Source organism: Onychomys torridus, chromosome 8 (assembly GCF_903995425.1).
Source record: "Onychomys torridus chromosome 8, mOncTor1.1, whole genome shotgun sequence".
Classification (NCBI taxonomy): domain Eukaryota; kingdom Metazoa; phylum Chordata; class Mammalia; order Rodentia; family Cricetidae; genus Onychomys; species Onychomys torridus.
In genome coordinates this window covers 44,376,607-44,400,521 of record NC_050450.1, presented here as the reverse complement: position 1 = coordinate 44,400,521, position 23,915 = coordinate 44,376,607, and the positions used below count along the sequence as shown (strand labels likewise).

Below are 23,915 nucleotides of genomic sequence, written 5' to 3'. Positions count from 1 at the left end.
GGTTAGAGCCTTATATAGAAGAAATCAAAAATAAAGTAGAGGAACAGACAAACAAAAAATGGGAAGAACGCTATAAAAAACTAGAGGAAAGGACAATTAAAGCAGAAGAAAACAATAAGTTCTTGAAAGAAAATCATGAAAAAGCAAGGGAGATAGTCTAAGACCTGAAGAGGGAAATAGAAAAAAAATGAAGAAGACACTAGCAGAAGGAATGCTGGAAATAGAAAATCTGAGTAAACAAACAGGAACTTCAGAGGCAAGTATAACCAACAGAATGCAAGAGATGGAAGAGAGGATCTCTGGTGTTGAAGATATCGTAGAAGAAATAGATTCATCAGTCAAAGAAAACACTAAAACCAAAAAAGTCATGACCCAAAATGTACAAGAAATTTGGGACACCATGAAAAGACCAAACCTATGTATAATAAGGATAGAGGAAGGAGAAGAATACCAACTCAAAGGCACAGAAAATATATTTAACAAGATCATAGAAGAAAACTTTCCCAACTTAAAGAAGGAAATGCCTATGAAGATACAAGAAGCCTGTAGAACACCAAACAGACTAGACCCCCCAAAAAAGTCCCCTGGCAACATAATAATTAAACAACTAAACATACAGAATAAAGAAAGAATATTAAGGGCAGCAAAGGAAAAAGGCCAAGTGACTTATAAAGACAAACCCATCAGAATAACACCCAATTTCTCAATGGAGACTTTGAAAGCCAGAAGGACCTGGACAGATAGAATGCAGACACTAAGAGACCATGGATGCCAGCCTAGATTAATATACCCAGCAAAACTTTCAATCATCATAGATGGAGTGAACAAGACCTTCCAAGACAAAACCAGATTTAAACAATACTTATCCACAAACCCAGCCCTACAGAAAGCACTAGAAGGAAATTCCAATCTAAGAAGGCAGATACACCCATGAAAACATAGGCAATAGATAACACCACAGCAATAAACCCCACAGAAAAGAAGTACACACACTACCACCAAAAAAAAATAAAAATAACAACAGGAATGAACAATCACTGGTCATTAATATCCCTTAATATCAATGGACTTAATTCACCTATAAAAAGACACAGACTAACAGAATGGGTACAAAAACAGCACCCATCCTTCTGCTGCATACAAGAAACATACCTCAAATTCAAAGATAGACACCTCCTAAGAATAAAAGGCTGGGAAAAGACTTTCCAATCAAATGGTCTTAAGAAGCAAGCTGGTGTAGCCATCCTATTATCCGGCAAATAGACTGAACTCACCTTATTTTCCTCTTCGACTACTACTGCATCTCTCGGCTCCTTTTAATGGTGCAGCTCCTGACAGGACTTTCTAGGATGTTCTCTCTTCTCAGAGGTTGTAGCATTTCTTCCTGTAATTGGCATATTCCCTCCTTGAGTGAATGAGGCTCAGGAAGCTTATAAATCTCACAAGATACATGGCTAGCCTCTGCCTGTGGTTAGCCTCTCATTGGCCATGAGACGATTCTTCAGTGGAGCTGCCTACAAGTTAGCCAGGGAACTCTGGGCTGCAGCTTTCATGAGCTGTCACTCACACTGGAGGGGATTTTCAGCAGCACAGCAGCCCGAGTCAATTCCTGCTCCTGTCAGTGACCATGTCCCCATTTTCCTGGAAGGAACTCCAGTGAATTCATTGATTTGGCAAGCTAGACTTGGGTGGAATCCTTTATTGGTCCACTATTGGTGCCCTATCTGTAGTGAACAGATGTTCATTAATACAACCCTTGGCTTCTCTAACACAACCCTGGTCTTCTCCTAACCCACTTGAGCCCAGCCTTGGTAAAAGAGTGTTCCTTTGGAAGGCCACTGTTCAGACTGGGAAACATCCTGTTTTGTGCGCTCTCGTGTGACCTGACCAGCAGCTTGATGCAGTCTATGAGGTCCTCGTGGCAGGAGTTACTCACTGGACTTCGAGGACCCCACAACTCTGCTGGGTTCTCTCCCAATTTCCTCTGTGGTTGCTGCTGCAACCTCACCTAATAGTAACGTAAGCCAAGCCCCACCCTTCTCTGCTTCCCACTCATCTCTCTACTCATGTCCTTGCCTACTCTCTATTTTGTTATGTGGGTTCCTTCTCTGCACTGACGTCCTTCTCTTGTCTGTAACCAGCACCCAGTTTAAATAACCTCAAGTCTCAAAATGTTAGCATGCTACTTGCTTTCACACACACACACACACACACACACACACACACACACACACACCTGTTTATCCTCTTTCCCAGTGTCCATCACACTAATGGCCTCAGGGCAGATCTCCTGCGCAGCTCACTGTGTTTTCAATATGCTGTGAACAGAGAAGTTCAGAGCAAAAGATTAAAGAAATTCTAGCCTGGGGAGCTCTGATTCACTGATGTTGGGAATTTAAAGTATTTGTGTTATCAACACTGGGTTTAAGCCCTACTCCACTGGAGAAAGCACATAGCTGTATATTTGATCAAGAACCCATAATTGGGAGCACCAGGGCCCATTGGTGAACCTAATATTTTTACTTTGCTAAATTGACATAGCGTCAAAATGCCCTCTCAGTCTTTATCTCTCTACCTGTAGATTGGCACAGTACTCAGACCTCATCCGAGAAGTTTCTTTGCGCAGTGGATGGAGGTTAATGCAGAAACTCACAGCTGGTCGAAGGGCAGAGAATAAGTGTTTACAGAGTGCTCAACCACAAAAGAGACATCCATGTCACACTTCCTCCCCTCAAGGCTGAGAGGCCATCATAGATAGGAGATCAGACAGACTGTGAGAGTCAGAGGTCAGGAAGCTGTGCAGTGAAATATTGTCTTCCGGTCATTAGACTGCTGAACTCCTGGACTCACTGCAGCTGTGACTGCCTGCAAATGATAATTCAGGTAATACTGCAGCATGGAGGGGGGAGGGGCTGCTCTCCTAGCTGAGGAGCCGCTGTCAGTTATTGGCTTCCAGGGGACAGGGAGACTTTTCTTTAAGGATATGGCCTCTGGTAGTTGAACGATGATCCAGTGGACAGTCTCACACCCATGAGTGTGTGTGAAGCAGAAATGGAATCTGAGACTTATTAGACAAAAGAAGACACTAAGTTGGGAGGGGAGATTGGGGGGAACCAGGGAAAGGAGTGAGGTTTTAATACGATCAGAATAAATCACATGCATGCATGAAATTCTCAAAAATTAATAAAAGTCTATTAAAGTAAATGAAAAATGACCAGTGCCATGGAAGAAAAATGAGTGATATGGAGGTGTCTCAATAAACTAGCAACAGAAATGAAGAACCATGAAATCCCAATGGTCCTACCTCCAGGACATCCCAAAGGGGATGAATCAGTACATCAAAGAGACACCTGCATTCCTACATGTAGTGCAGTACTGTTCACAGTTGCCAAGCGACATATCCAATGATGGGTGAAAAGATGAAGAAGATGTAGTGCATGTATACAAGGGAATTCTGTTCAACTACCAAAATTGGCATTTGTGGCAACATAGCTGAATTAGTAGACAATGTGTTCAATTAAGTAAGAAGGCTAAACAAATACTGTATATCTCAATAATGTATAAAAGCTAAAAATGTGTTTGTTCCAGTGTAGACATGGAAAAGGGGTAGCTGGAGGCTGAAGAAGTGGTGGGGAGGAGGATAGAGAGAGGATCCATAGGGAGCACTACACTACAGTAGTCAGCAAGAATGAGTTCGCTGGTCCTGCAGTGTGATGGAAGTGTGAGTGACAGGTGTGCATTGTGTGATTTGTAAACAGTTAGAGAGGTGGAACACTTCCTAACACAAAGTAATAATTCCTCCAGCAGAGGGAAAGGCCAGTAACCCCAAACTCATCATTTTATGTTGAATATACACATTGAAGCACTACACTGTGTACAGTAAGTATAGATGAACCCTGTGAGTCAGTTCAAATGATAGGAGGATGGAGGGAGGAGAGAAAGAGAGGAAGACAGAGACCCAACCCTAGGAAATAGGCGGGAACCTGAGATGTCAGCTAAGAGAAAGAATGAGACCAAAGAACTGTGCCAACCCAGATTCATCTGCTCAGTGTTCCATTATATAGAAGCTGTCCGTCTCTTCTGTTCCATTACCAATGGGCAAGAGAGAAAGTTCAGAGCATCAAGCCTTTACTGCCCACAGCTGTGGTCACTAAAGCAGCACAAGAATATCCCTATCATCTTGGTGGTATAAGATTATATTGACGTAATGACACCAGTGCCCTTTGTAATTATCCTATTATTGTTCCTTTCATGTATAAAAAGAAATGAAAACTTCCACTTAGCAACTGGTTGAAAATTAGAAATGAGTCTGTGTGCTCAGTCAGATAAGGAAAAAAATAAATGTCACTTTTAATGGATAAGGCTGATGCTCTATTAAAATAAGGAATTGGATTGAGATGGTCAAAGGACACAAAATTCTAGTGAGTGGGAAGAATAAATGCAAAATGTCTACTGTATGTTATGACCAGTACAATTAAAACATAAATTATGTTTGCCATATAAAAAGAACTGTTATTTTTTGAGACAGGGTTTTACCATGTAGCCCTGGGTATCTTGGAACCCCTTACCTAGACCAGACTGGCCCTGAACTCACAGAGATCCACCTGTTTCTGCCTCCCAAGTGCTGTGATTAAAGGCCTGGGCACAAAATATTTTTTTTTAAATTGTATTTACAATTAAGTGAGGCATGTAAACATGCAAGCATAGTGTAATCACAATACACACAGAATTTCACTGATCACAAGGAATCATGAAACCATCAAGCAAGTAATATGCAACAAAATACATGCAGCATCTTAAGCACACATGAGCAGTTGGGAAGCTGACTTTGCAGAAAAACTAAAACAGAGGCTCCCTGGTCTCAGTTGGCATCAAGGATACTCATTACAAGAAGACAGCATCTTCATTTAAAATAGTGTATATGAGGAACTAGAATTGTCTAGGGAATTAAAACACATTTTCCTTCTGACAACTTTTCAAACCCTCTCTAAAGTTTTGAAAAGAAAAGAAAAGCAACTGTGTCACTTGTGAAGGCTGAGGATAGACACTGGTGGCCTCCACAGCCCTTCTCTTTAAGCTATGATGTGTCCTCAGTTTCCTTACTATGGGACAACTAATTTCTTTCTGATTAGTTTGAGGCCTGTTCCATAGAAGTTAATTTCATGGCCAGTACTGTAATCCTGATCAAAAGTCTGTGGACAAGCACACCATAAGCCCAGGGTAGACACTGCTGGACAAGAGATGGTTATTATACCCATTAGTTCACAGCAGATGGGGTTTCCTGCATAAGACCTATGCAAGGTCAAGCCAATCAAAATATTGGAAAAGACAGGAAAGATGGTCTCCATGCCCCAGCCTTACTGAGAAGCTATTGGAATGGCAAAAAGAGTTTTTCTTTTTTCTTTTTTTTTTTTTTTTTGGTTTGCTAGAAGATATATAGGATTCCCAAACTCTAGTGGATGCCCCACACCTATGTACATGTGGGCAGCATTAACTGGACTTATTTATATATAAAAAGACATGAAGTTGGGACAAGTATGTGTTGGGAGACACGGGAAATTAGAGGGGAACCCATGAAGTCAAAACAATGAATGTCAAGGGATAGGAACTTGTGGAGAATGATGAAGGCTTGGATTAGTGTCTGGCTACAGTTATGATGCATAGCTGAGTGACCAGTTTTCACTGGAAAACTGGGTGGGGCAATGAGGCCAGATGATGAGACACCAAGCCATTCTGATCTGCATGGCTTTTGGAGAAGGGAAAGGGGTTGACTTAAAGCAGTTTGTATTTCACTTCTCTGGGATTCACTGCTTGATATCACTACTGTGTAACTTACATCTTCTTCACAACCATGTTGGTAGTTATCTGACTTTAACATGAGGCCTATTTTATGGGAAAGGTTTGGGGAGGTTAAGTACTTTTCCTAACAGAACAGACACTAAACTTTTATCATGTTATAAAAATACACTCTATCAAGATGAAAAAGACATTTTTACTGGGAGTATGTAAGCTTGAGCAATTCTCTCTCTCTCTCTCTCTCTCTCTCTCTCTCTCACACACACACACACACACACACACACACACACACACACACATCTAAAAAGAATCACCAGATAAATTTGGAAAAATCATAACTCTGAAGTAGAATATTTAAACAAGTGTGTGCCCTGGGTAAGAGTGGGTACTGGGCGGTCATGTGGCATGAAGGCCAAAACAATGTCATGCAGCTGAGACTGTGGGGAACCCAAACTCAGGACTCAACCCTGGGCAGTCTATCCCAATGCCATTCTTCAGGAAGGACAAAGTACCATAGAGTCATTTTTTTTCCAGATGAAAATGATCTTAAAAGTCCATGCTGTGTAGCTGAACAGCCTCAGGGTATCTGACCAGAGAGAAGATTATAAAGTCTGTGCTACCTGCCTTGAATCTAATGAGGGACCATCTCCCCAGAGCAAGATTTGTTAAGCTCCTTCCACCAGCAAGAGCTGGATTTGTGGGATGCTTAAGGAGCAGAGATGTCTTCTTCTTTGTGTTGAATTTAAATAGAACAGTTCATGCCACCTAAATCCATGGGAAAATAAACAGCCTAGAAAGGTAGCAAGGCCTGTCTGTCCCAGTACATCAGCAGATAGAGGGACAGTGTGGGGGACATGAGCACTAGGTGAGGATTAGATTTCATTACGCTGACTGCTGTTCCGGGTGCATCTTCAGGACCTTGATGCAATCTCTTGTGATTCTGACATTTTGAGGTAAGCCCATAAGATACAGCTCTTTAAAATCTTCCAGCCTTATAGTCTTCTATCTAAAAAAGCTAAGAACCACAACCCAACAGCCCCTGGCTTATGTATGGTAGCCTCATTTGAAGGTCAACAACTTCAATATTCTGTCTGTGTAGAATGCCAAGGACATTGTGCATGGTTCTAAGTTATTTTTCAGAATAAATGTAATAAAGTGTTTTCTTCTCAAATGAAATAACATGCCTTCCAGGGCCACAGCCAGCTCCTGTATTTTCCTAACTATGTTTGGAGTAAATTCACTACAAGTTCAGCATTCAAGATAGGCTAGCCAGCGCCAACTGTTTCAACACTGTGAACTGTTCTAACCTTTGAGATTTATTCCATAGGTCATAAAACCAAAGCTAGAGAAGTTTAATATCTTGGTAGATGTCCCTCAGCTAGGAGAGTGACGGTAATGTTAATCTCATATTTGAGTGGCTAGAGCCTCCTAATCAAAGAAGGAGCAGGAGACTGAGAGACTCTATGCCCCCACCTGGTCTATGAGACAATAGCCATGCCTTTGGCTAGAGCTAAGAACTCTGTTCACAGTAACTTGGAGAAACCTCAAGAACCAGGAAACCAACAGACTAACACAATAGTGCCTGATGCCTTGAGAAGGAGCCTATCAGAAGGGTGCATAGAAAGTCTTGGTAGGGCTGGGGAGATGGCAAGGTCAAGACAGTTCTTACCTTGAAAGTGTCAGAACCTAAGCTCTGATTTCTAGAAGCCATGCAAGGAGATGGTGATGATAACATGTCTCTGTAATTTTAAAGATTGCAAGATAGGAGGTGAGGACTGGAGGATGCCTGTAAGCTTGCCGACTAGCTAGTCTAGCCTACTCAGTAACATTCTAGGCAGGTGAGAGATTTTGGCTAAAACAAAAAGGTAGAAGACACCTAAGTAATGACACATGAAGTTGTCCTCTGACCCCTATCTACATGCATGTGCACATGCATAGATATGTATACCTGCATGAACACATGTGCACACATACACTAGTGTACTCATCCTTACATAAACATGCACAAATACCCCTACACAAGCATGCACAAATATGTAGGTACAGACCAACACAGAAACATTTACACAGATGAGCATACACACACAAGAGAATATGCACAGAGAGACACACATACTCATAAAAGAAGGTCTTATTGGTTTGAATAATATCAGTAATAGTAGTATATGTAACAATAATAGTATTAGTATAACAGGAAGCCCCTGTGGGAAGGATATGCATGTTAATGTGATGGCTATTCTTGTTTGTCAACTTACTACCTATTGAATTAATTAAAACTCAAAAATGGGGCACAACTGTGAGGGATTTTTGCTTAATTTGAAGTGGAATGATCCACTTCTAATCTGGATCTTTAAAGTAGGTAGACACACTGTTAATCCAGATCTTTTGAGGTAAGAAAACCCTCCTCTCATCTGGGTCATGCCTTCTGCTGGAAGCCTATATAATGACATGAAAGAAGGAAGGTTTTGCTCTTTGCCTGCTTGCTTTCACCTTGCAAGTCCTTCCTTTACTGGGATTAGAACCTACTTCTTTAGGATTTCAGCCTGTACTGAAGACCAGACAAGACATCCAGCCTCATGGACTAGATAACTGCTGGATTCTTGGACCTTCTACTCATTGGCAGCCATTGTTGGATTAGCTGGACCTAAGCCTCTAAGTCATTCTAACAAATTATATATATGGAGAGAGACAGAGACAGAGAGACAGAGGGAGATCCATTCTGTAAGTTCTATCACTCTAGAAAACCCTAACTAATACAATATATATGCATGCATACATGCCTGTATGTATGAATGCATTTGAAACAAAATTTCATTATGTTTCCCAGGATGGTTTTAAACTCTCAATCCTCCTTCCTCAGCCTCCAACTATAGGAATTACTGGTGTGCAAATTCTTTAGTGAGAATTGTGAACTTACATCTACCTATAAACCTGCACCACCCTCACCCTGTGCATGTCCACCTAAGGAGGATGTTGCAGGATGGGGATACAGAATTGGAGGAATGTCATTAAAGTAGAAGCAGACTCTGAAATCTACTTTAGGCATAACTGCCTGTCTGCCTCCCACATTTTAGTGCGGAAACTGTGGTTTTATTGGCTTTGTATACATCGGGAATGATGATCTTGTCTTATGTGGCCCAGCAAATCATCACCTATCCCCGGATCCAGGCCTTCTCTTATTTGTTTGTTAACTGAGTGATTAAATATATATACCTTTACTACACACACTAACAGGTCATTACCTGGGTGATTTCTTTCTCTCAGTACAGCATCTTATTTCTGTCCTTATTATTCTGTTCAAAATTGACTTCACTGTGGTCCATCAAGGCACTGGAGTGTACTTCCTCTTAAGTATCTTGGGACTCCACAGTCCAGCCACATCCTGTGTTTTCCTTCAGGTTCCTGGAGATCTGTGCTCACAGGCTGCATGTTCCCTGCAAGCCAGAGGGAACATTATTTTTACAGAACAAACCCAAGCAAGATAGAACGTTCAGAAAAAAAAGACTTTGATTTGCCTTCAAAGAGAAAACTTGTGATAGGGTTTTCCAGCCTCTGAGACTGGAGATTTCATTGATGAACATAGCATGGGCAGTGTGCCCTGTCTCTTTCCTCTACTGGACACAAGTCTACATTCACATGAGGTCATGCTGTTTGTCTACTGCCAGGGTCACAGAATGAACACTGTGCCACACAAGGATCTGTTTGGACATGGAGGTGGGTCAGTTCCTAATGACCTCAGACCTTGCTTTGAAAGAAATGACAGCGCTGACATGCAAACAGTCCAACACGCCTGGGCATGGCACCTCCCAATGTTACCTTCTCCCTGGTCTTAGTATCCAAAGTCTCATTCTCTTTGGGGTCCATAGAGCATTTCAATTCAGTGCATTTTGCCTTAGAATAGTAAGTGAGCTGTTATAACTGCCCACTTTCCAAGGGATGTAATGGAGGCATGAGCCATTCTGGAGGCCCTTGCTTGAGAACTCATGTAGTGAGAGTGGTGGCCCTGTAACCTGATCCAAAAGCTACTGGCCCCCAAACTTCATTCTCTGCACTTACTCAGAAAACCCCAATTTCTCTCAACACAAATGCATGCATACAAACACACATACACATTCATGTGCACATACATATATATGCATACACATGCATATATTGAACTCACACATATACATATATACACCTGCATAAATATACATACAGACATACACATAAACACTCACATGCACACAACCAAGTATAGTGGAATACATCTGTAATTGACACTGAGGCAGGAATGTTGTGAGCTCAAGGCTACCCTAGGCTACCCTAGGCTAAAATAGTGAATTCTTGGCCAGCCTGAGCAACATAGGGAGACACTATCTCCAAATTCCAAAGAGACAACACAAACTCTAAGACCATGGACTCAGGAAGTCCAGCATTATGATACCAGAGATTCCTAATGAGCCTGACTATAGACTCAGGGTAGCTTCCAGTTAGGCAAACACTATGACAAGCATTCTAAAGTGTCACATAGTGTAAAAGATATTGAAGGGTAAAAGACTATTGTTGGGACCCTCAGACAGGCTCTGATCAGACTGGGAATCACAAATATCTCTGGCTGGTGGAGGAAGCTTGGAGCACTGGCCTACCAAGACAGAAATTTAATTAGAGAAGTAGAAATAAATAGCTGAGATCAGAGATAGGCATGTAGTAGAGAAAGCTGAGGAGTTACAGACCAGGAGTAGGTTGAACAGTAACCCTTCCCTGGCTGTTTTTGCATCTCTATATTGAGTTATTCCCTGTATGTAAGAAAAGAGGCTGTCACTATCTGTCTGTGAGTTGTGCTGTGTTTAAATGCTCCTGGAGATGAGGTCACTTTGAAGCATGTAACCTGTACTCCCTGCATTTGTGAGGCTGAGGCAGAGGGTTCATGAGCTCCAGATCAACCTTAAACAATATTGTGGGAGTCTGTCTCACAAATGCACAAAAGACAGACAGGGGGTGGGAGAAGGAAGAAAGGGAGGGAGGAAAGGAGGAAGGGAGGGAGGGACGAAGTGAGTGAGGAAGGAAGGGAGGGAGGGAGGAAGGAAGGAAGGAAGGAAGGGAGGGAGGAAAGGAGGAAGGGAGGGAGGGACGAAGTGAGTGAGGAAGGAAGGGAGGGAGGGAGGAAGGAAGGAAGGGAGGGAGGGAGGGGAGGGAGGGAGGGAGGAAGGAAGCAAGGAAAGAAGGAAAGAAGGAAGGAAAGAAAGAAAGGAGTTAACAAATGGGAGCTCCAGATTTGGTTTGGTACACAGCTGTTTAAATACAGTCCTTAAAATAAAATCCATTTCAGGGTTGGAAAAGTATTTGCAGTGCAAGCCCAGGAACCTGAGTTTGATCCTCAGAACCAAAATAAAGCAACCAGGCATGAAAAGTCCAGTTCTAGGGAGATGGACACAGGTGCGTCCTGGGGCTTCATGACCTACCGGACTAGTCTGCTTGGTGAGCTTCAGGCCAGTGAGAGACCCTATTTCAGAAGCAAGGTACATGGTGCCTGAGAGATGACCCCTGAAGTTGACCTCTGATTTCCACACATACATAGTCACATAGACAAAACAACAGAAGCTTCTTCTGCTGCTGAGAAAGAAGGCTGAGCTGCTCCTCATGCTCTGCACTGGCTCCAGTCCCAGATGATCTGTTCTGCTGTGAGTCACTCCCTAATAACCCTTTATGACAAGATGGTCCAAAATTGGACCTCACCTAGGTCGCCACTGTGGTTCTACTCTCTGTACAAAATGGCCACACTGATGCGCTACAGGAAAGGATGAGAAAGTGGGGGTATGAGGAAAGCAGGCACCCAGCTAACCACACATCTGACCTCCCTAAGAGCAGCAGCATCAAAGCTGAGACGTGGGCTCCCTGAGAGCTAGGGGAGAAGTCCAGAGTTCTGGCAGTTCTGCCAATGTCTGATGTTACAAGTATGAAAAAGGTTGAAGCCGCGTCTAACCACTGACGTGTTCCCTCCCCCAGCTACGCACCATATCCAGCAATGTCACAGTCAAGAGCTGCTTGCCAGCTAGATTTAAAAAAAAAAAAAAAAAAAAAAAAAAAAAAAAAAAAAAAAACACAAAAACACAGCAGAGGAGCAAAGATGGGAGAGACGTAAACCCATGTGAGCAATCCACGTGCACTGAGATCATCAGGTTGCCAACAGAATTTAAAAGCCAGTCTCGGGATGGCCCCAACAAAGGGCTGTGGAGTGTTCTGGCAGGCTGATGAAGGGGACAAACTCAGGAGTTGTGATTCACCTGGCAACCAGCCACTCATCCTGAAAATAAATCCACTCTGGCTGCTATTTATCCAGCAGTTATCTTTGACTGCTAAATGAATCTGTAGCACCTAATGTGAGCTCTCCCATTCTTTGATATCTGGTGTCAACCGGGCATTTAAAAGCTGTCAACAAAGATACTAGATTGGAGGGAATATTATTCAGTGAAAGATTAAATTAGGCACCGTGACCAGACCCCCCACCTTTCAAGAAGGCATGATGCAAGAGAAAATATGCAGACCACCACTGGGAAGATGAAAAGAATTTCAAATGACTAGCTCACGATTTTCCTTCCTGGAATGCAAGGCCTGAGGTTTTCATTTTAAAACTGGGGTCTGCGAGTATTGTCCTCCCTCAAAACACCCTCATCAGGACTCCTAGCCCACCTTCTGCTACCCATAGTGCCTTGCAGAATCATTGCCACTGTGTTTTCTAATTTTCCCCTCCATCACACACATGTGGTATTCCACTCCTTGAGTCAGAAGTGCCCAATGCTCGTGCAGCAGGCAGCATGAGACCAGGGATGGGTGAGGAGAGCCATGAATATGGACCAACCTAAAACCATAAACTGTAAACCTTATGGTGCTGCTTCTATGATTTTTTGTAATTCACTATATGAGTGTGTGTGTGTGTGTGTGTGTGTGTGTGTGAGTGTGAGTGTGTGTGTGTGTGTGTGATATATATAATTGGTTCTCCAGTATGAATGCTGTAGATGGTGACACAGTGTTTTGATGTCAAAAGTTGAACTTGCCTGGTGGAATATAATGAAACAAAACTGATCCATAACTAGAGTCGCAACAAGAGGGTCTGAAAAGTCGCTCCTTTCTTTCTCACTAGGTACCCCAGTCTTCCCTGGATGTAAGCCCTCCGGTCAGCAAATGAAGAGGTATATACCCTATAAATGGTTGTGCCAATAAATGCTGTGACATATTCAGACATCTCCTGCAAGAGTCCTCCACCACATTTACAATGGGTGGTTTGTGAAATCCGGCCTAACAGGGAAGGGCAATTGCAGTGACAGGGTCACCCTAATGGAATGTACCCTAAAGGAATCATTTGATATGTTCAAGTGTGTGTAGGAAAGCTGAGTCTGGGGGCCAGAGACATGACTCAGAGATTTAAGAAATCTTGCTACTCATTGGTGAGTGTGCACGCACGTGTGCGCACACACACACACACACACACACACACAATTTTTAAGGACTATAGATTCTTTATTATATGACATAGAAGAGGAAAATGCATTCCTAAGAAATGTGCTAGTCACAGGTTCAACCAGCACAGACAGTAAACAGTCACCCAGGGCCAATGTCATTTGTACCTGTGCTGTCTCTAAGCTACCAGCCTTGGAGCTGTGTTCTTCAGCCAGAAGCCATTCAGCTCCCCAAAAACTGAGGGCTGATCCCCAGTGAGCTTTCATCATCAGCCCCTGTGAGAACTCAAGAAGAATGTCATGAGATTGAGCTCAGTGATTAAAAAAACATCAAGAGTTTGTCATTGTATTCACAGCTCCATGTGTTCAGGACTGAGCAGCTGTCAGTGCCAAAAGGCTCTCTGTGCCACTGGATTCTCCATGCTGCCTGGACACAGCATTCTGAGAAATACTAGATTGGGAAATTAAAGATTCCCCCGTCCCTGCTCCCCCTCTTGCTCTGTGTGTGAGGCTTTTTTTAAGGCAGTATCTTACTTACATACTCTAGGCAGGCCTGTCCTGGAACTCATTACATAGTCCTGGGTGGCATCACACTCTCCATCCCCCTGCCTCAGCCTCTGCAGTGCTGCAGTTATTCACATGTGCCTGGTGAGTATTTTTTTTTCACTGACACTATCCCTTTACTGTTGGTTTATGTATTCCCTTCATCAACACTGATAGATTGGGAAACATCTAGGAAGTCAGATATGGCAGCACACATGTCCCAGCACTCCCCTTGAGAGATAGAAGGAGGGTGATTAAGAGTTCAAAGCAACCACTGGCTGGCTACACAGTAAATCCAAGTCTAGCTTGGACTACAAGATGATCTATCTCAAACAAACAAACAAACAAACAGAAAAGGACAAAAGATAAATAGCTAACATGAACAAGATGTGCTGGGTATCAGACAATGTGCAAATACTTTGTTTTTAATCTCTGATGCTAAGACAGAGGCAGAAAAGTGAAGCACCATTCCCGATGTCAAAGCCTGCATATCTGTGAATGCCACCTACATTCTCAGCTTTGGGTAAGTCTCTCAGGAAAGTTTTCTAGTCTGTGTCCTGTCTCTGGTGTGGCCCTTCCCACTTAGGGGAACAGTGTTGTTTCCTGAAAGGATTCACAGGGCAGCTGGCTCTGCTCTCTCTGAAAAATCGCGATATCAAATGATCTGCATGGCTCAGCTCTCTGGCATGCTTGATAGTCCTTCCTCCACTAGATGGAAACATCTTTAACCCAGTGGTTACTATAATTCCTGCTTTCTTCTCCAGCCTCCTGGACATTTATTTACCTCACTTCTTTTTTTCTCCTCCCTCCCTTCATTGCTAGGGAGCAAGCACTCTACCACTGATGAACCTCTGTAAAAAGTGTTTTAGTTGTTTTTATTTTTATTTTTTGAGACAGAGACTTGCCATGCAGTCCATGATGGGTAGAACTCACAACCCTTGCTGAGTGCCAGGATTATAGATGTATGCAATCATACATAGCTCTATCCCAGTCTTAGACTTCAAAGCAGATATAGTCTGTCATAAAAGGGAAGAAATGGCCTGGGGAGCATGAAACTGTCTGCTAACTGAATTTTTTCTCATTATGGTTATCTAAAAGGCCACATTGCTTTAATTTGAGTTGGGCAATCTTCCAGGTAAGCTACAGATTGTGTTGTATTACAATGCATTCAAGAAGCAGACAAAAGGAGAATAGAAAGTAGGTTGAAGCTAAAAACCCTTAAAGCCCACCCCTTCCCCAAGAGACATCTCCTTTAGCAAAGCTCCACCTGCTAAAGATTCCACAACATCCCCAACCAGTGCCACCTACTGGGAACCTTGAGCTCAAACACATGAGCTTCTGGGGATGCAGACCTTCCCCATCTCTACATTTGTCATTGAAACTACTAAACATGTATCTTGAAAGACTGACTCTGTTTTGTGGATAATACAGAATTTCAAAAGTTCGTTTTATTAAGATTGGATTAACACCAATGAAGAAACACCAATGAAGTGCTGAATATTTGAGCTCAACTGAAGAATTGGGTCACTGTCAATAGCCACACCTGCTCCTCACTTGACATTTGACCCTTGCCCCCTATTTCCTGCAGTCTCCAAGTCTCTGTAATTGGCATCTGAGATTTCCTACTTAGTGAAGGGTCTGAGATCCTCCAGGATCCAAATATGTAGCACATCTGAAATGCTCAGTTTGGCTGTTCACAGAACCATCTGGACTGATTCAGCCCGAAGCATCTGGGTAGATTGGTCACGGGCCAGGCTTTAAAAAAATTATACACTGGAAAGAGCTGTCTTTAGAGAGTGTGGTTATTTCTGCTGTACTGTCTTTGGCCATGAAATTGTCCCAAAGTGTGGGGACACACCCAAAGCATCACCCATGCTACTCTTGGCTTCTACTCAGAAGTTCTCCTTCATTTCTAAGCAAACTTTTTCTCATGTGGTTAGCAAAAAAGCCACACCACTTTAATTTGAGTCGGGCAGTCTGCCAGGTCATCTATAAGTTGTGTTTTATCACAAGATATAATGGAAATTTGCGGTGGCTAGAGATATTACCTGACTGAGAGCTGGCTAGGAAATATCTTCTATCATAGATGACTCTGATAATGTTTCTCTGAGATAACTGGTTTCTAGACACAGTGACCAATGCTCTTCTTCAGTGACGTAAGTTTTAGTTTGGAAGTTAATAGTGAATTGTTTGGGCCACCTTGAATACATGTACTGATTTGCAAAGATGAAGAGTCTTAAAAAGTCAACTTTTCTTCCACAGACATCCTGTGCAGTATATTAATTGTATTTTTCACATGCCCAGAGGTCTTTCTAAGACACATCTTTGCTCACCTGGCCTCAACTTAGCCAGATTTTTCAAAACTCTGCTTGAGAAAGACTTCATCTATATAGAACTCTGACAACCCATAGGTACCCATCCTAGGGGATTAGGAACTTCAAATGGAACATCTCCTTGGAAGTCACTCATTTGTGGGCATCTACCCATCTCTGAACCTCTCTTTGATAAAAGTATCCTTGCCACATACGTTTTGTTTTTCCCATTCTAGAATATGCCTCTACTGCTATCCATTTATCAAGCCCAAGCCTAAAAGCCAGTCCAATTGTACTTTTTCGCTTCTCAGGTGGTGGTTTACCAGTAGGTCCTAACCCTTCTACTGCCAAAATAACCCCAAGGGATCTACTCATCACTAAATCCAGTCAGTGACCCTCCAAAGTGACTGTTCTCTGCACCTAAAGCAGCTGCCTTCCTGATAAACTGGTTCTCACTCTCAGCTCCTCTTACCTGTTACTTCTAAGCCATCCAAACATTCAGAAACTCACACCCAGAGGGCACAGGAAGTTCAAAGCTTTAATTTGTGACTTTGTCACACTGTAGACACTTTTTAGATTTAAACCAAAGTAGAAGCCTCTTGTCCCTGCTGTTTTGTCAACTTGGTTCCCAAAGATAAGTCGCCTCTCCCTCTTAGTACCGCTCATTTCTGCTCTTTATTCCCAAATGTCTCCACAGCTATTTTCCTCCATCCCAGGATTATACTTTATATCTGGTTGTAGTCATTTAAACCTCTCAGTCCAGCTCTGCCCTGTTTTATGTTTCTGACTTACCAGCAAGACCAGACTAATTGTCTTAGCATCTTTTTTTTTTCACAAGAAAGTCTGACTTTTGTTTCTGTAAATCATACCAGATCATTCTTTGTCTTGAACATGTTGTCTGTGTCTCAGTGAATGTAGAACAAAGCCCAAACTCCCACTTACACCTACGAAAGCCCACTGTGGCCACCTTGGCTTCTTAACATTTTGTGTCTCCTACCTCTTTCTGTCAGCGGTCCAACCCGAGAGGGCTGGTCCAGATATTTGAAAGACACAAGCTTTTTCTCATCCAAGAAACCTCCATCTGTCCTTTCATCTGTCTAAAGCCTTCTTTTAAAAAATTATTACATTTTAGTTATGTGTTGTAGGGGGAGGGGTGTGTGCAAGCCACAGCATGTGTGTGGAGGTCAGAGGAACACTCACAGAAGTTAGTTCTCTCCTTCCACTGTGTAAATCCTAGGGACCAAACTCAGGCCGTTTAGGCTTGGTGGCAGGCTTTAACAGCTGAGCTATCTTGCTGGCCCTACTTGCTCAGCTCTGATTTCCTTGTGGCTTTCTAGACTTAATTCAAAGAGCACTACTTCCAAAAGGCTTTCCATATCTACAGTATCTACACAACATACAGTAGCCTGTAGGTTGAAGTTTCTCTCCTGCCTGCCTGTCCCCAAATACTCAGCAGCCACTTCCCAAATAATTGACTCAGAGGCTTAATATCACTTATAAATGCCCATCCAGTCGCTCATGCTTATTACTAACTAGCTCTTACACTTAAATTGACCCATAATTCTTATCTCTGTTTAACCACATGGCTTGGTAACTTTTCTCAGGACAGCATTCTCATCTTGCTTCCTCTGTGTCTGGCTGACAATTCCTTGACTCTGCCCTCCTTCTTCTCAGAATTCTCCTAGTCTGGTTGCCCTGCCTATACTTCCTGCCTGGCTACTGGTCAATCAGCACTTTATTAAATCAATTTGAGTGACAAATCTTTATAGTGTACAAGAGCATTATCCCACAGCAGTAGCCACCTTCCCAAACACTGGCAGCTCCGATACTTACAATCATGTCTTCACTCAGTCCCCTCCCAGACTAACTCTGGACTCCGGACTTCACCAAGCCATGAGGGGTTTGAGGGTGGGGATGGGGTCATGGATGGATGGTGACCACACATGTTTGAAATGCAATCACCTATTGAAAGCTGGTAAAAGTTTGTGCAGGAATACTGACTGGATAATGGGGTAAGAAAAGCCCCATAATTTTTTTTTAAAAAAAGTCTTAGAAGCTATTCCCATGCAACCTTTCAGCTGAATTTGGTTACAGGGATGATTCAAGAGCAGCACCTGGTGGAGGACCACTCAGTGGAGTCCAGGTAGCCATAGAATAAGAAAAACTAATCAACCATTATGTTAGCACCACACTTTGGAGGTTATTATACTGCAGGAGAGACCTCTGTATTTCAATGTCTTTTGTGATGCTTACTAATGTTTGCACTTGAACTTGTTCCCCAAGGGTTTGTGTGTTGGAAATGTTTGTTGGTTATTTTTTATTGAATGTTTTGTTGTTTTTATTTCTTGTGGAGTCATGGTCTTACTATGCAACCCAGGTTGGTCTGGAACTCAAGACCACTCCCTGCCTCAGCTTCCTGAGTGCTGGCATTACAGTATGCTCTGTCATGCCCTGGCTTCAGGTACTTGAGCTGCTTGAAACTTAATCTCTAATGCAGCAGCAGTGGGAACTGGAGCCTAAGGAGAGGTTGGGAGGTCACAGGACACTGCCTTTCTAGGTGGACTAATGTCATTGTGAGGGTTTCCCTACCTGAGCTGCACATTGCTAACAAAAGAATGAGTTAGAGAGCCCTTCCTTTATTCATATGGGCCTACCTTCTCATTATTTTACTCTTTAACCTTTGACCTTCTTTCATGGGGGTGACTCCTCAGAAAACCCTCATCAATGGCCAGCCATTAGACCTTGAGCCTGCTACCCACCACCTATAACTGAATGGAGAATAAATTCCCCTTCTTTATCAGCTATCTAGTCTGTGGTGTTCTGTTCCAGCTGCACAAAATTGAGTGTGCTGATTACCACTTGAAGTAACCAGGTAGTTTTGTGTCTATTTTCCATATCTGGCCATTATAAGCCTCAGAAAACACAAATTTGCCACCTGATCAGTCAATGTGAGTTCTGGCAGTGTTTGGTGCCTACTAAGCACCCAGTAAAATCTGCTAATGAGAAAATAGAATGGTTCAAGGCCTCACAATGTGTCAGGAAAGCGTGTGAAAGACAGATGCCAGAGCACATTCTGACCCCTAAGTCAAAGATCCATGTCATTGGTGAGGTGATGGGAATTCAGAGATGAAAGAACACATGTGCTTTAGACCTGTCAGAATGTCCAACCTGCAGCATACAGCCTGCATGCATCCCAGGAGAGCCATTAATGTGAAACAACACATCTATAGATGATAGTATGTTGTAATACCAAAGGGTTGGGCACTCCTGGAGGAACAAGGACTTAAGAAAGAACCTGTAGATGTGGCCTTCTAGAGAAAAGACACTCACAGAACAAGAGACCCACACCCGAGAACACAAAGGGTTCTGAGACAGGCAGTGTCTGCAGTGATAGGCTGTCAGCCTGGACACTTCCAGTAAGAAGCTTTGTTCTCATGCCAACTGGAGTGGGTCTCTGTGCCACCTAGAAGGTGAACTTTAAGAGGACTATTTATGTTCAACCGATGAGCTATGGTCATTGGTTATGACCACACCAGGATGCTTGTGTGTCCATCCTCACAAAGCTGTGAATACCCACAGCCACTACAGTACTTTCCCAAGCCAGTGTTCTTCCCCCAAGCTGTTTCTCTTTGTTCTGTTGTGTGTGCTTTGCTGTCCTTTCACTCTGGCATTAACCTTGTACCCACACGGACTTGCTCACTCACCTTTATTCGTGTTTCTAAGTATATCACCCTCTGAGGCAGTGTGATAGTTTGGAATAGAATGCTCCTCACCATAAGCTTATGTTTGAAAGCATGGTCCCCAGTTAGTGGAACTGTTTGGTAAGGATTAGAAGGTGTGGCCTCGTCAGAGGAAGTGTGTCATTGAAGATGGAAATTGAAGTTTTCAAATCCCATGTAACTGCCAATTAGATCTCTCTCTGCCTCCTGCTTACAGATTGGGATGTAAGCTTTCAGCTACTGCTCCAGTACCATGCCTACCTGTCTGCTCCCATGCTCCTCGCCATGATGGTCACGGAATCACTGTGTAAAACTGTAAACAAGCCACCAACTAAAGATTTTCTTTTATAAGCTACTTTGATCAAGGTATCTCTTCACAGCAAGAGAAAGGTAACTAAGACAGCAAAGTGGCTCCATCATAAAACGTCTGCCACATGAGCATTAGGGCCTGAGTTTGGATCTCCAAAACCCACATAAGATGTCAGTATCATAGCATGCAGCTGTCATGGAGCTCACTGGCTAATTAAAATTTGGTGAGAACCTGTCTCAAAAACTAAAGTGGACAGAGATAGAGTAAAAAGACCCAGTGTTGACCTCTAGCTTTTGCATGTATGCGCACATACAAGCACATGCAGAGTATGTCAGGTTCCAGAGCTGGTAAGATAACTCAGTGGCTAAGAGCACATTTTGGTCCTGTAAGTGAACCAAGTTCAGTTCCCAACATCCATGTCAGGTGGCTCATAACTCCCTGTAACTCCAGCTCCAGGAGATCTAGTGCCCCCTTCTTGACTCTGTAGGCACCTGCAATCACCCGGCATTCACTCACACAGAAACATACACATACACATAAATAAAATAGTAGCGATAATAATAGATCAAATGTGTTGGGTCTGAAGTGTCTCTGGTCCTATAGGCTATTTTGTTTCAAACTCACAGCATCTTCTACAAGTAAATAAAATTACTCCTCTTGTGTACTGAGAGGTGAGCCTTGGTCAAACAATTCAGGCAATGTGGCCAAGGTTAACAGCTAAAATAAGTGCGAAAGTGCTTCCTCAACACATCCCTATCTCCAAAGTGCAAAGCTTCCAGCCGTCTGCCTTCTCCCAGCAACATCTCAGTCCCTGGGGCCGGCATGTGCCAAGTTCAGCTCCTATTCAACCCTGCATATTGGTTCACAATGAAGGCGCCTCAGGTTTTCACAGTTCAAATTCATCGCCAACCTTAAGCTGACCACCAGTGGATACTGAGGATGTCAGCCAGCCCAGTGTAGGAGGAGATTGGTGGTGCATGCCTTAATTTCCAAAGGCATCTATTCTGTCTTTCAGATCTGCTGGCAGGCTAGTTAAGAACACATTTGGGGGCAGGAGAAATGTGAGAAACTTGGCTTTTGTGTGATGCTTTTCCTGGCAACATGTGAACGAATACCTATTTACTTTAGATGGGGAACTAGAGACAGACTAAAGTAACAATATCCCCAAAGTCTATGTTGGTGAACCAATTTATTGGGGTTTACAGAAGGGTGGGTCAGGGGGTACTTGTAGAAGATGGACATCTCAAAGGTCGTGTGCATCACTAATAGCCCATGGCAGCATGGGTGACAATTCATGAAATCTGGAGCCCTGGGGTGCTCTGCATGGAGACTCAGGAAGCTCTTTCCTTCCTGGGTTTTAAGATGCCTTCTTCAAACTTCTTGGGTTTTAGGAGCTTTGGAGCAAGATGTTGGACCAAAATGTTGGCCCACACTGGGCCAACAGAAGATAACCCCCTCCATATCTGCATCATGGCACAGAACTGTATAAATATTTAAAGTGGTTGGAAGTAGTAAATAATCCTTTTATTTAGAAAAATGTGCTTATGCCCAAAGGCCATTTCCCTCAGAGTTTTTAGTAATATAACCTTCCTTCCACCCTTTCCTGCACACCAGGTGTTAGAAACAGCAGATTCAGTGCCTGTCTGATTGTGCGTGTATGTGTGTGTGTGTGCGTGTGTGTGTGTGTGTGTGTGTGTGTGTGTGTGTGTGTGTGTGTGTGAGCATGCTGGTTTCTACAGGAGTAGAAGTGAGGAGAGACCACTGGCACTGATTCCTGGATTTATTTTCTACTGTCAGAAAAGTCTGGGCTGCAGGAGGAAGTCTCCTGAAGGTCACAAAGTTTCCCAGATGACAGGAGAGTCACCTGTGAGCCCTGGCACCTAGCACTTCCATGCTAAAGTCACGGCTTGATTCCACCTCTGTGCCACTTCTTTACCTGGGTGCCAGACAGTGGAGGAGCTGCCTTTTATTCTCTGGTGCCTCTGCTGATTTGCAAGAAGAATGCCTTCTCCCTGTTTTCCAGGCCCACCTCCCTGGGTTCCCTCCCGGTACACACTGGTTGCTGCCTCCACACTGGGTTGCTTAGCAACCAGGCTCTGCGGGCTTCCTAATAGACAAAGGCTTCTCCTTCCTCTCCAACTGCTGCACTAATGCTCATTGTTGACAAGGGAGCAACTCCTGGCTGAGCATATGCTGTAATCTGGAGGCTAGCTTAGGAATTTGGTGCCAAGAGCTATGGGCATCTCTCCTGAAGCGATGAGGGGGACAGAAGTCTGAGGAGCAAATCAACTATTACATGGTGCCGTGCTGACCAAGTGACTATATCGGTCATTTAGGAGCGATTAGAGAATTATATACTGTTCCAGTGGTATCCAAATTCAGGGAGGAGTGTCCATCATCATCCTCTTGCCCACCAGACCTCAGAAAGAAGCCTTGCAACGTCCCCATACACACGGCTACACAGACAGAGGTAATTTCATACATACCCAAGGGGCCCAAACTTAAGCTGATTCAACCCCAAACACTTAAATCCATAGAGGAATTTTACATCTCTATCTCAGGATTATAATACTGGCCACTATCAAACTTAGCCAGACACAGAATAGCATCCTGTCACAAGAAATTAGGTGACTCACCTCAAGATAGTCAGGGGAAAGGAGACAGTACATTCTCACAGCTCTTCAGAGGCCTCTGAGCCCAGATGATTTCTGTCTCTGAGACAGATGCATCTTCATGGAGGAAAAAAAAATGATTTGCTATGCAGGGAGCTTGCCTGCAGAGATGGAACCACAGAGGGTCATTTCTAAATTACTAAATAAGCTGGTGAAATGCAACAACTTGTTTTGGGTCACTGAGTAAAGCTATGGCCCTCTCACCTTGCCGAATGAAGGCAATCAGCCATTAAACACTACATTATGGACATCTCTGTGGCTATAAGACAGGAGATGAATATATTTGGGAATATATTCAAGGAAGTGAATCTTCAGTAAGGGTATTGACCATGCATTGACTGTGCCCACCAATGCAATCCTGTGTGTGTGTGTGTGTGTGTGTGTGTGTGTGTGTGTGTGTGTGTACACTTGTCTGTTTGTGTCAGTGTACATCCATGTGGGGGAGCACAGGCACCCATGAGCTTATACAAAGGCCAGAAAGCTGTCAGGGATTCTCCATCTGTCTTCAACTATTTCTTTGAGTCAGCATCTCTTCCTAACCCTGCAGCATTTCTTACCTAGGCTGGAAGTCAGAAAGCCGCACCAATCTTCCTTACAGGCCCAGACACAGCTTCTGTGACAGGCTTACTGGCAGGTACTACCTGGATTTAAAAAAAAAAAAAAAAAAAAAAAAAAGCCCATATGCTGCTGACCCCTCCCAGGGAGGGCCTGCATCTAAGGGGAAGTACCTGACATTCCAAACATTCCCTATACCCCTAGACAAATGTCAGCCAATCAGGGTCCTGAGCCCTGGAAATCCTCTCACCCCAACCTCTGCTATGATAAAAACCTCATCATGCCTAGGCTTGAGTCTCTCTGCTCACACTGCCCTGCATTGACAGACAGAGACCAAGCTCTAAACTTGAAATAAAGGCTCTTTACATATGGGATTTGTTCTCTATAGTGTTTTTTGGGGGGTCCCCGCAATCTGGGCATACAGTATTGGGGGATACTTGGCTTGTCATGTGGGTGCTGGAATCTGAACTCTGACCTCCAGAATTACGAAGTAAGTTTTCTTAACTAGTGAGCCACTTCTCCAGTCTCTTTCCTCATCTTCCTATTGTACAGAGTCCAGCGTGGAGAAG

At 43.3% G+C, this 23,915-nt stretch overlaps 1 long non-coding RNA gene across 1 annotated transcript; it reads right to left on the bottom strand.

The window, feature by feature from the left end:
• Positions 1-1,280: 1,280 nt before the first annotated feature.
• On the bottom strand, positions 1,281-22,809 carry LOC118588570. Its single transcript, XR_004945610.1, has 3 exons — positions 22,756-22,809; positions 9,039-9,230; positions 1,281-1,384 (listed from the first exon to the last, which is right to left on the bottom strand). It is a non-coding gene; the product is annotated as an uncharacterized LOC118588570 (long non-coding RNA).
• Positions 22,810-23,915: the final 1,106 nt, after the last annotated feature.